Below are 7,001 nucleotides of genomic sequence, written 5' to 3' on the forward strand. Positions count from 1 at the left end.
TTGCTGATTCTAGATCTTTGCATAAAAGCCAAACATCCTTCCCTGGGCTTAAGAAGCCATGAGATATGGGCCAACCATCAGAGGTTGTTAGCTCCATGGAGGTGAGATACGTGGTGATGAGAAGGAAGATATCTGACTCTCCTGGGGTTCCTTTTTCTATACCATTCTGACACATTAATACTTAAATAATCATGTGGGATATACAAAAATTTTAAATTGAAGGAGGACTCAAAGAATGACCTTGTCTCCAGCAGATAAGTTTCTGACCTACTAGAGGACTACAGGAAATTGGATCAGGAGCACAGGGGATGGTGGCTACTAATTAGTTATTGCCACAACAGGAGGACATACCCATCAGGTATAGTCCTTGTCCAAGGAATGACTATTTCAACTCTTGCCCTGCAGAGTTTTATCTTCCTAAATCCCAAAGTAGGATAGCAAGACAAGTGAGGAAATTGAGGACCACAGATGTCCAAGGTCACAGCATTTGTGTACAAGTGAACAAGAATCTATGTTTTTCACCTCCCAGTCAAAAATAATCTTTGATTCAAGGCACTTCCACAAATATTGGAAGATGGTTTGCTGGGGAAAGAAAGGATCCTAATTAGATGTGTTTGGGAAATGGGGCATACTTGCTACCATTTTTTTCAGAATGTAAAATGTACATGATGCACATGAAAGTCTCTCATAAATCCTGCTATAAATTTTTAAAACTCGTTTTACCCATGAATTCTGTACATTTTGATCAGGTTTGTTTTTAAACACTTGTTAATATCCAGAGGCACTAGTATTTCTCAAAGCCCATTTTAAGGAATAACATCTCAAAGCAATTCAGAAAAGTTTTGGAAATGCTTCTTACTGGGAATCATTAAATAAATAATAATTGCCTTCTATTGGTATTTCTATGTGCATACTCTCCTCAGAATACCATTCTATGTTTGAGCAGATCATTCTAGTCCCTAACTTTTCTTCCATGATTCTCTATGTTCCTAGATTTGCCTTCTCTAAATACTCTTGCTATGCCTTCCTCTCCCCTCTATCTGTGACACTCCAGTATTCTCAGTATAAAACCTGACTTCTCAGTCTGGCATTTCAATCTCTCTGCACTGCTTTCCAAAATGAGTCCTTTGGTTTAATCAGTTGACTTACTCTCTGATTCCTACATAGGACACGAGCTTTCTTACTTCCTCACCTTTGTGTTCTCCCCTCTGCCCACATGTGTAGGTGTGTTTGTCAATAAATTGCAAGTTCCATCACTGTTCCCCTCACAAGACCTGGCCCTGTGTCTTAAACAAGGATGCTTTAACAACTCTAATTGTCCTCCTGCAACTGCCTTCACTCCCTACTGACTCTCAAAAATTAATGTCCACAGCAGGGTCACATTTGATGACCTGTGACTCAGCAACTCAGGTAGTGTTATTTTTAAGTTTAACTGTGGTGACATAGCTTCACTATTAAAAAAGTTAGAAATACCTTAAAGAATTGCATTTGTGAGGAAAAAAGCAACATACTTTATAGTTCTGTCTTTTAAAAAAATATTGAAATTCTAGAAATTCAAACCCAAGTTTTTGTGTTGGTTTTAAGAATAGATACCCATGGAGTTGCGTCAAGGACATACTGCAAGTAGTTCCATCTTTACCTTATAAAGTAACTATTTGCAGAGGGATCAATGAAGATGAAGGGAGAGAGGTTGAGACAGAAGGACAATCAATAGTCAAAAGATCTAGCTTTGGGCTCTGGCTTTATGGATGACTCCTGAGTGACCTTGGGAAAAGTGACTTAACCTCCCTGGGCAGCACTTACTTTGGCTGTAAAATAGGAAGTCTAATATTTAAACTCACAGGGTTATTGTGGGAATTAACTGTGGTAATTGCTGTAAAATGCCTTGTAAATTACCAGGGGTTTTGCAAATGTTAGTTACTGTTAAGGAAACATTCTGGGCATCTCCAGGTTTATTTGTTTGTCTGTTTTCATCAATACTAGAAGTATTTTCAACTGCACTCAGAATAATTTCTATCATGAAATGTGAGATTCTTTCATGTCCGTATTATTGCTCCATGTTCCAGTTCCAACTCTGCTCATATTTACATTTAGCAAAGTTAATTTCTTAACAAAAATTCTTCTCTTTACTATTTGAAGAGTTTTGCTCATTCGTAACCCAATGAAATATGCTGAACCCAAATTGGACTTTCAACTACACACACATACACAAACCATCAGATTTATTTTCCTTTCTTCCTTCCTTTCCTTCCTTCCCTCTTCTCCTCCTCTTCTTTCCTTCATGCCTTCATCGCTTCCTTTTTTTCCTTCCTTTCTTCCAGTGAGAGTCTAGAAATACTCATATCAGAAAATGCTACATGACCAGAGTGATTATATTTTACTTCTTCCCTGTCTGAGTCTACATGAAACACTTGTAAAGTCTCACCAATTTCTCCAGGGCATTAGACAGTCTCTAGTCAAATGTAGGTAAAATGTGCCTGTGTGTTATTTACCAATTAGGTCCCAGAGCAGACTATAAAGTTAATGCATAATCTACTATGCAAGACACTTGATTACTGAAGAGCATCCCTCAGGCATTCTGCAGCCTATAGGGGTGATACATTTTCTATGATATGATGGGAATTATTGGCTCACTGGACCAGAACACTCTCAGAGTCCACGTAAAGACCCTTATTTTCACAATGGATTAAAAGGGAACAGACTCTGGTTTCCTGCATATTCACAGTCTGCAGATTATTGATCTGATAATGAATCCATTCAGCATCCTCTGGGTATCCTTAGCTCAATGTATGTGCAACCCCCCTTCATGAGGCCTGAGTCACACAACTCCCTAAACCAGCACCTGCATAGCAGCTGTTTATGGTGCTCAACTGCTCAGATGACATGTGTCTTTAAAGTGTAGTATTTCGGCCTTCCTTAAAAATACAAGGTCAAGGAAAGTAATACCCCCTAGGAAATAATAAGTAAATTGCCATAGGCACTAAATTATAAACAAGAAAGGCCTATATAAATATAATCATAGAATTTCAAACCTGGAATGAAATGTAATAAAATTGTTTACAACTTACTGCACATTAAGGCTAGCCTTGGATTAAAGACAGGACTCCTTTTCAAATTAAGTATGTGTGTGTGTGTGTGTGTGTGTATTTTCCTAATCACATGACCTCATGTCATGCAGCCTCTGAGGAAAGTGTGTTCTCCAGTGGCTAACATGAACTACACTACACTACAAACTACACTACACTATAAAAATATTTCGGAATATTTGGGAGGTAAGGTCAAAACTTGATCGTATCTCCATCTGGTCTTTTAGAAAAATTATCTTCTAAATTTCAATATAAAGATCAATTCTGTTCTGAATGACTACTATCTCATATATGCAGATGAAACAATACCCTTTACTCCTCTATTTCCATACCACTTCTGTCCCCACCAGCCTTTCTACGTCATCTTTCTACCCCATGCTCTAATGGAGATCTTTCTGCTTCAAGCAGAACTCCAAATCAGAACCGTGATTTGAACTACCACTCTTTCTCCTACATTTTTTCTCCCTTTGGAATCCTCCCCCCCCCCCTTTTCCCAGGCTTCTGTCTTTTTGCACTAGGGTATGGAGGCTCTGCAGTAGATTCCCAGGGATTCATATAGGTCAAGTGTTCACTTTAGTTCTGTAAACTAAAAGAATGAATGGATTCCAAAAGAAGTCCAGCCAGGAATTTACTCTATAAGGCCTTGCTCTCTGACATGTTCCATGCTCCATAGGATCTTCATGTTTTAATATGAGAAAGACTGATGAAAAGATCTCTAAACTCACCACATTGGTTTTCTAGTGATAGGATTTTAGCTTCAATGTATGCAGTGAAGTATTCAGTCACGTGTCTTTGAATTGCATCTACTTAATCTCTTTTTCTATCAAGGGCTCATAAGCACCACAGAGGCAATAACCTTTTTCTTACTTCTGGGTTTTAACCCCCAGTGGTCCTCACTATATAGTTCTGTTCAATAAATGCTAATGTCCAGCTATTTCTGCTCCTTCTATCTCCAGATAATTTAGAGTTGACTATAATAAAAATAATTTGGAACTTACTGCATGATGTCATTAAAAATCCCTTGTCAGGTAATTGATAAAAGAGCATTCCAGCTTCTCCCTCACACTCACTGGCTCAAAGTTCATGCAATGTGTACAAATGATACCTAAACCACCTTGGGCCTGCTGATTTGAGGATATTATCCATCAGCAGATGAATGGTAATGTTCATCACAGGCCATCTATGCTGCCTGATGACTGGTGCTCCAGGGCCTCACTGCTGCTGGGACACTGGGAGGCTAGGATTCTAGAGGAAAGTATCTTGGGACAGTGGTTCCCATGCTCAGTTCCAAGTGGTAGGCTCCAGTTCTCAACTAGTTTCATATCATGGTCAAGGCTACAACTGACATCTCCTATCTAGGTATTCTGAGAAAAGCTGAGACAGTTGCTACCAAAGTCAGGTATCTCTTCTCAGCAAACAACCCCCTACTTCCCATTTCTCCTTATGTCATGGCATTCTCTCTTCATGAAAAAAAAAAAAAATATATATATATATATATACACATAAAAATGGAATATAAGGCAGGAGGTTATTTTTGGAAATCAATTGGGTAGGTACCTTACTTGGAAAGGGCTTTTTTTTAAAGCCTCAAAAAGAAGTTTAAAAATTGGAAGTTGTTTTTAATTCATAAAACTCATTGATTGAACCTGGCTAGCCGATATACATGTATGGCTTACACTTCCAGTAAAATTTCCCTTGACATTAGCCAGTTAACCTGAATGTAAGGCAATGATTTGTTAACTATATTTCTTTTATTTCTAAGGCCAATTAGTAGGGAGCTTTTTAGCCATAATAAATTTGTAGTATCTACTTTATTCTCAAGAGTGTTATTGATAAAAATAAGAACACTTGCTTATAATAAGCATGGCCTTTACGCAGGGGCCATGCTAATCTTCTCTGTATCGTTCCAATTTTAGTATATGTGCTGCCGAAGCGAGCACAAGCATGGCCTTAAAACCCACCCTTACAAAGAATCTATATACACTACCCCCCACCCCAAACAATGCTCTCAGAGGTCATCAAACCTCAGCTCTACATTAGACCAGTCAGAAGCTTCACAGTCAATAGGGAGCCACATACTTCAGCTCTATAATCACATGGTGAGGGTAGACTAGATGGTTTCCATTTAACAACCATTCCATGAACCTGAATAGCTGGAACAGATTTTGGAACTTCCTCCCAGGTGCATAGATAGATCTGTAAATATGTCCTCTTGTTTTACTAAAAGGAGCTTCAAGAGGCTGATATTCACCCATCTCAAATAAATTTGTTTAAACTCTTGGGGGATTCCCTTTAGCTTTTTCATTACCACTACAGAATAATATACACATAATTAGGTGACAGCATGCCCTTTGTCTGAACATTATTAAATATACAACAATTATCACATATAGTATATTCTATGTGCATACAAGCCCCTTCAGGGTAATATACATATTCTCAACCCCAACCAAAAAAAATATGAATTATTAACATTTGCTCTTCAAGTTCTATAAAAGTAACTTTCAGATTGTGGTGCTAAACACTCACTGCTCTTGCATCTACACAGGCTGGCTGGAGAATTCATGTGCTGTAGTGTTTGACACACTCATTCTCTCAGGTGAAATACTGCAGGCAAACTGCATAATTTATTAGGCTGGTACAGCAAAGCTGAATAATTAGATCATCTCCTTGTACAAGGCTACATTTTATGATGATCTTTTTAACACTGTAATCTAAATTGGGGTTGTAGTTGGAGGCGTGGAGGGGGGTTGAAAGTAAACTAATTGGGAGATGCTCTATGAGAAATAACAGCTATATCATTTCATGCCATCAAAAGTAGGATCTCAAAAAAAAAAAGTAGGATCTCATCCACAAAAGACTTTCAAATCATCTATATTATTGGCTAACAAGCACCTCAAATCTTTTAATAGTAGGAAAACGATTGTTGTGTATACATACACACAATATTATGCTTTTTGGTGGATGGGGAGGAGAAGCAAAAGAATCTTAGAAGCCAATAATTTCCTCTATGAACAGGCAGAGATGAATTTCCAAGTGTTAGCAAGAGGACACAAAGTTAGAGAAAGAGCAATGCCTTACCCCGCAGCTTCTCTTGAGCCTTGAAATGATGGTTTTGAGAGAGTAGCCAATGTCACCAAGGAGTCAACTCTGAATAAGAATTTGGGATCCTTCTCAGGTGATTAAGGTAAAGAAGGCAGCTGATGTGGAGGACACATGCATGTCCCGGTATTTGCTATCCTGGTTCACTCAGTCCTTCCTTATTCTTTATCAGCAACTGAACACTAAAGTGGGTTCAGTCAGCAAATAAAGATTTGCTTTTGAAGTGCCTCCCCTTGGATTGCTTTCATTAGCATCCCGTTCTCCTTCAATGGTCAAGTGTTACGTGAGGATCGAGTTATTTTCCCATTGGCAAATTTGCTTCTCATGAAGTAGCCAGACAACCCATCTCAGGGGCCCCAGCAAGAACCACTGGAAGATCATGCTTCCTGTAGCCACTCTGGTTCTGCTTGGCCTCCCCTCTGCCACATTGTTTCCTCCTTTTTTTTTTCTTTACACATTACTGAGAGGTTAAATTTTTACAAATCTTATATTCATAAGACATTTTTGTCTTTGAGCTGATGGAAGATAAGGGGGGCTCATACACCTGGCCTTCCTAGGATGGAAAACTCCATTTGAGAAACTAATTGGCTGTCTTGAAGGTTGGTACATGAGCACACTTTACCATGAAATTCAGACAGCAGAGGCAGATTCAGAGAAAAGGTAATGAGAAACCTTCACATGGGATCTGGTCCCTTTCTCTCTGAAAGAGGACTAGACCAAAGTCAAATTCTGTTCCTGTGGTTATTTCTGAACTGAAATAATAGGTACCTGGGGTTCTAGACACCCGAGTTTAGGTGCCTAGAACCCCAGCTT

General features: G+C 38.8%; 1 non-coding gene across 1 annotated transcript; it reads right to left on the reverse strand.

The window, feature by feature from the left end:
• Window positions 1-4,920: 4,920 nt before the first annotated feature.
• On the reverse strand, window positions 4,921-5,026 carry LOC125755499 (U6 spliceosomal RNA). Its single transcript, XR_007412219.1, has one exon. It is a non-coding gene; the product is annotated as a U6 spliceosomal RNA (small nuclear RNA).
• Window positions 5,027-7,001: the final 1,975 nt, after the last annotated feature.

The sequence above is a fragment of the Canis lupus genome, chromosome 7 (assembly GCF_003254725.2).
Source record: "Canis lupus dingo isolate Sandy chromosome 7, ASM325472v2, whole genome shotgun sequence".
Lineage (NCBI taxonomy): Eukaryota > Metazoa > Chordata > Mammalia > Carnivora > Canidae > Canis > Canis lupus.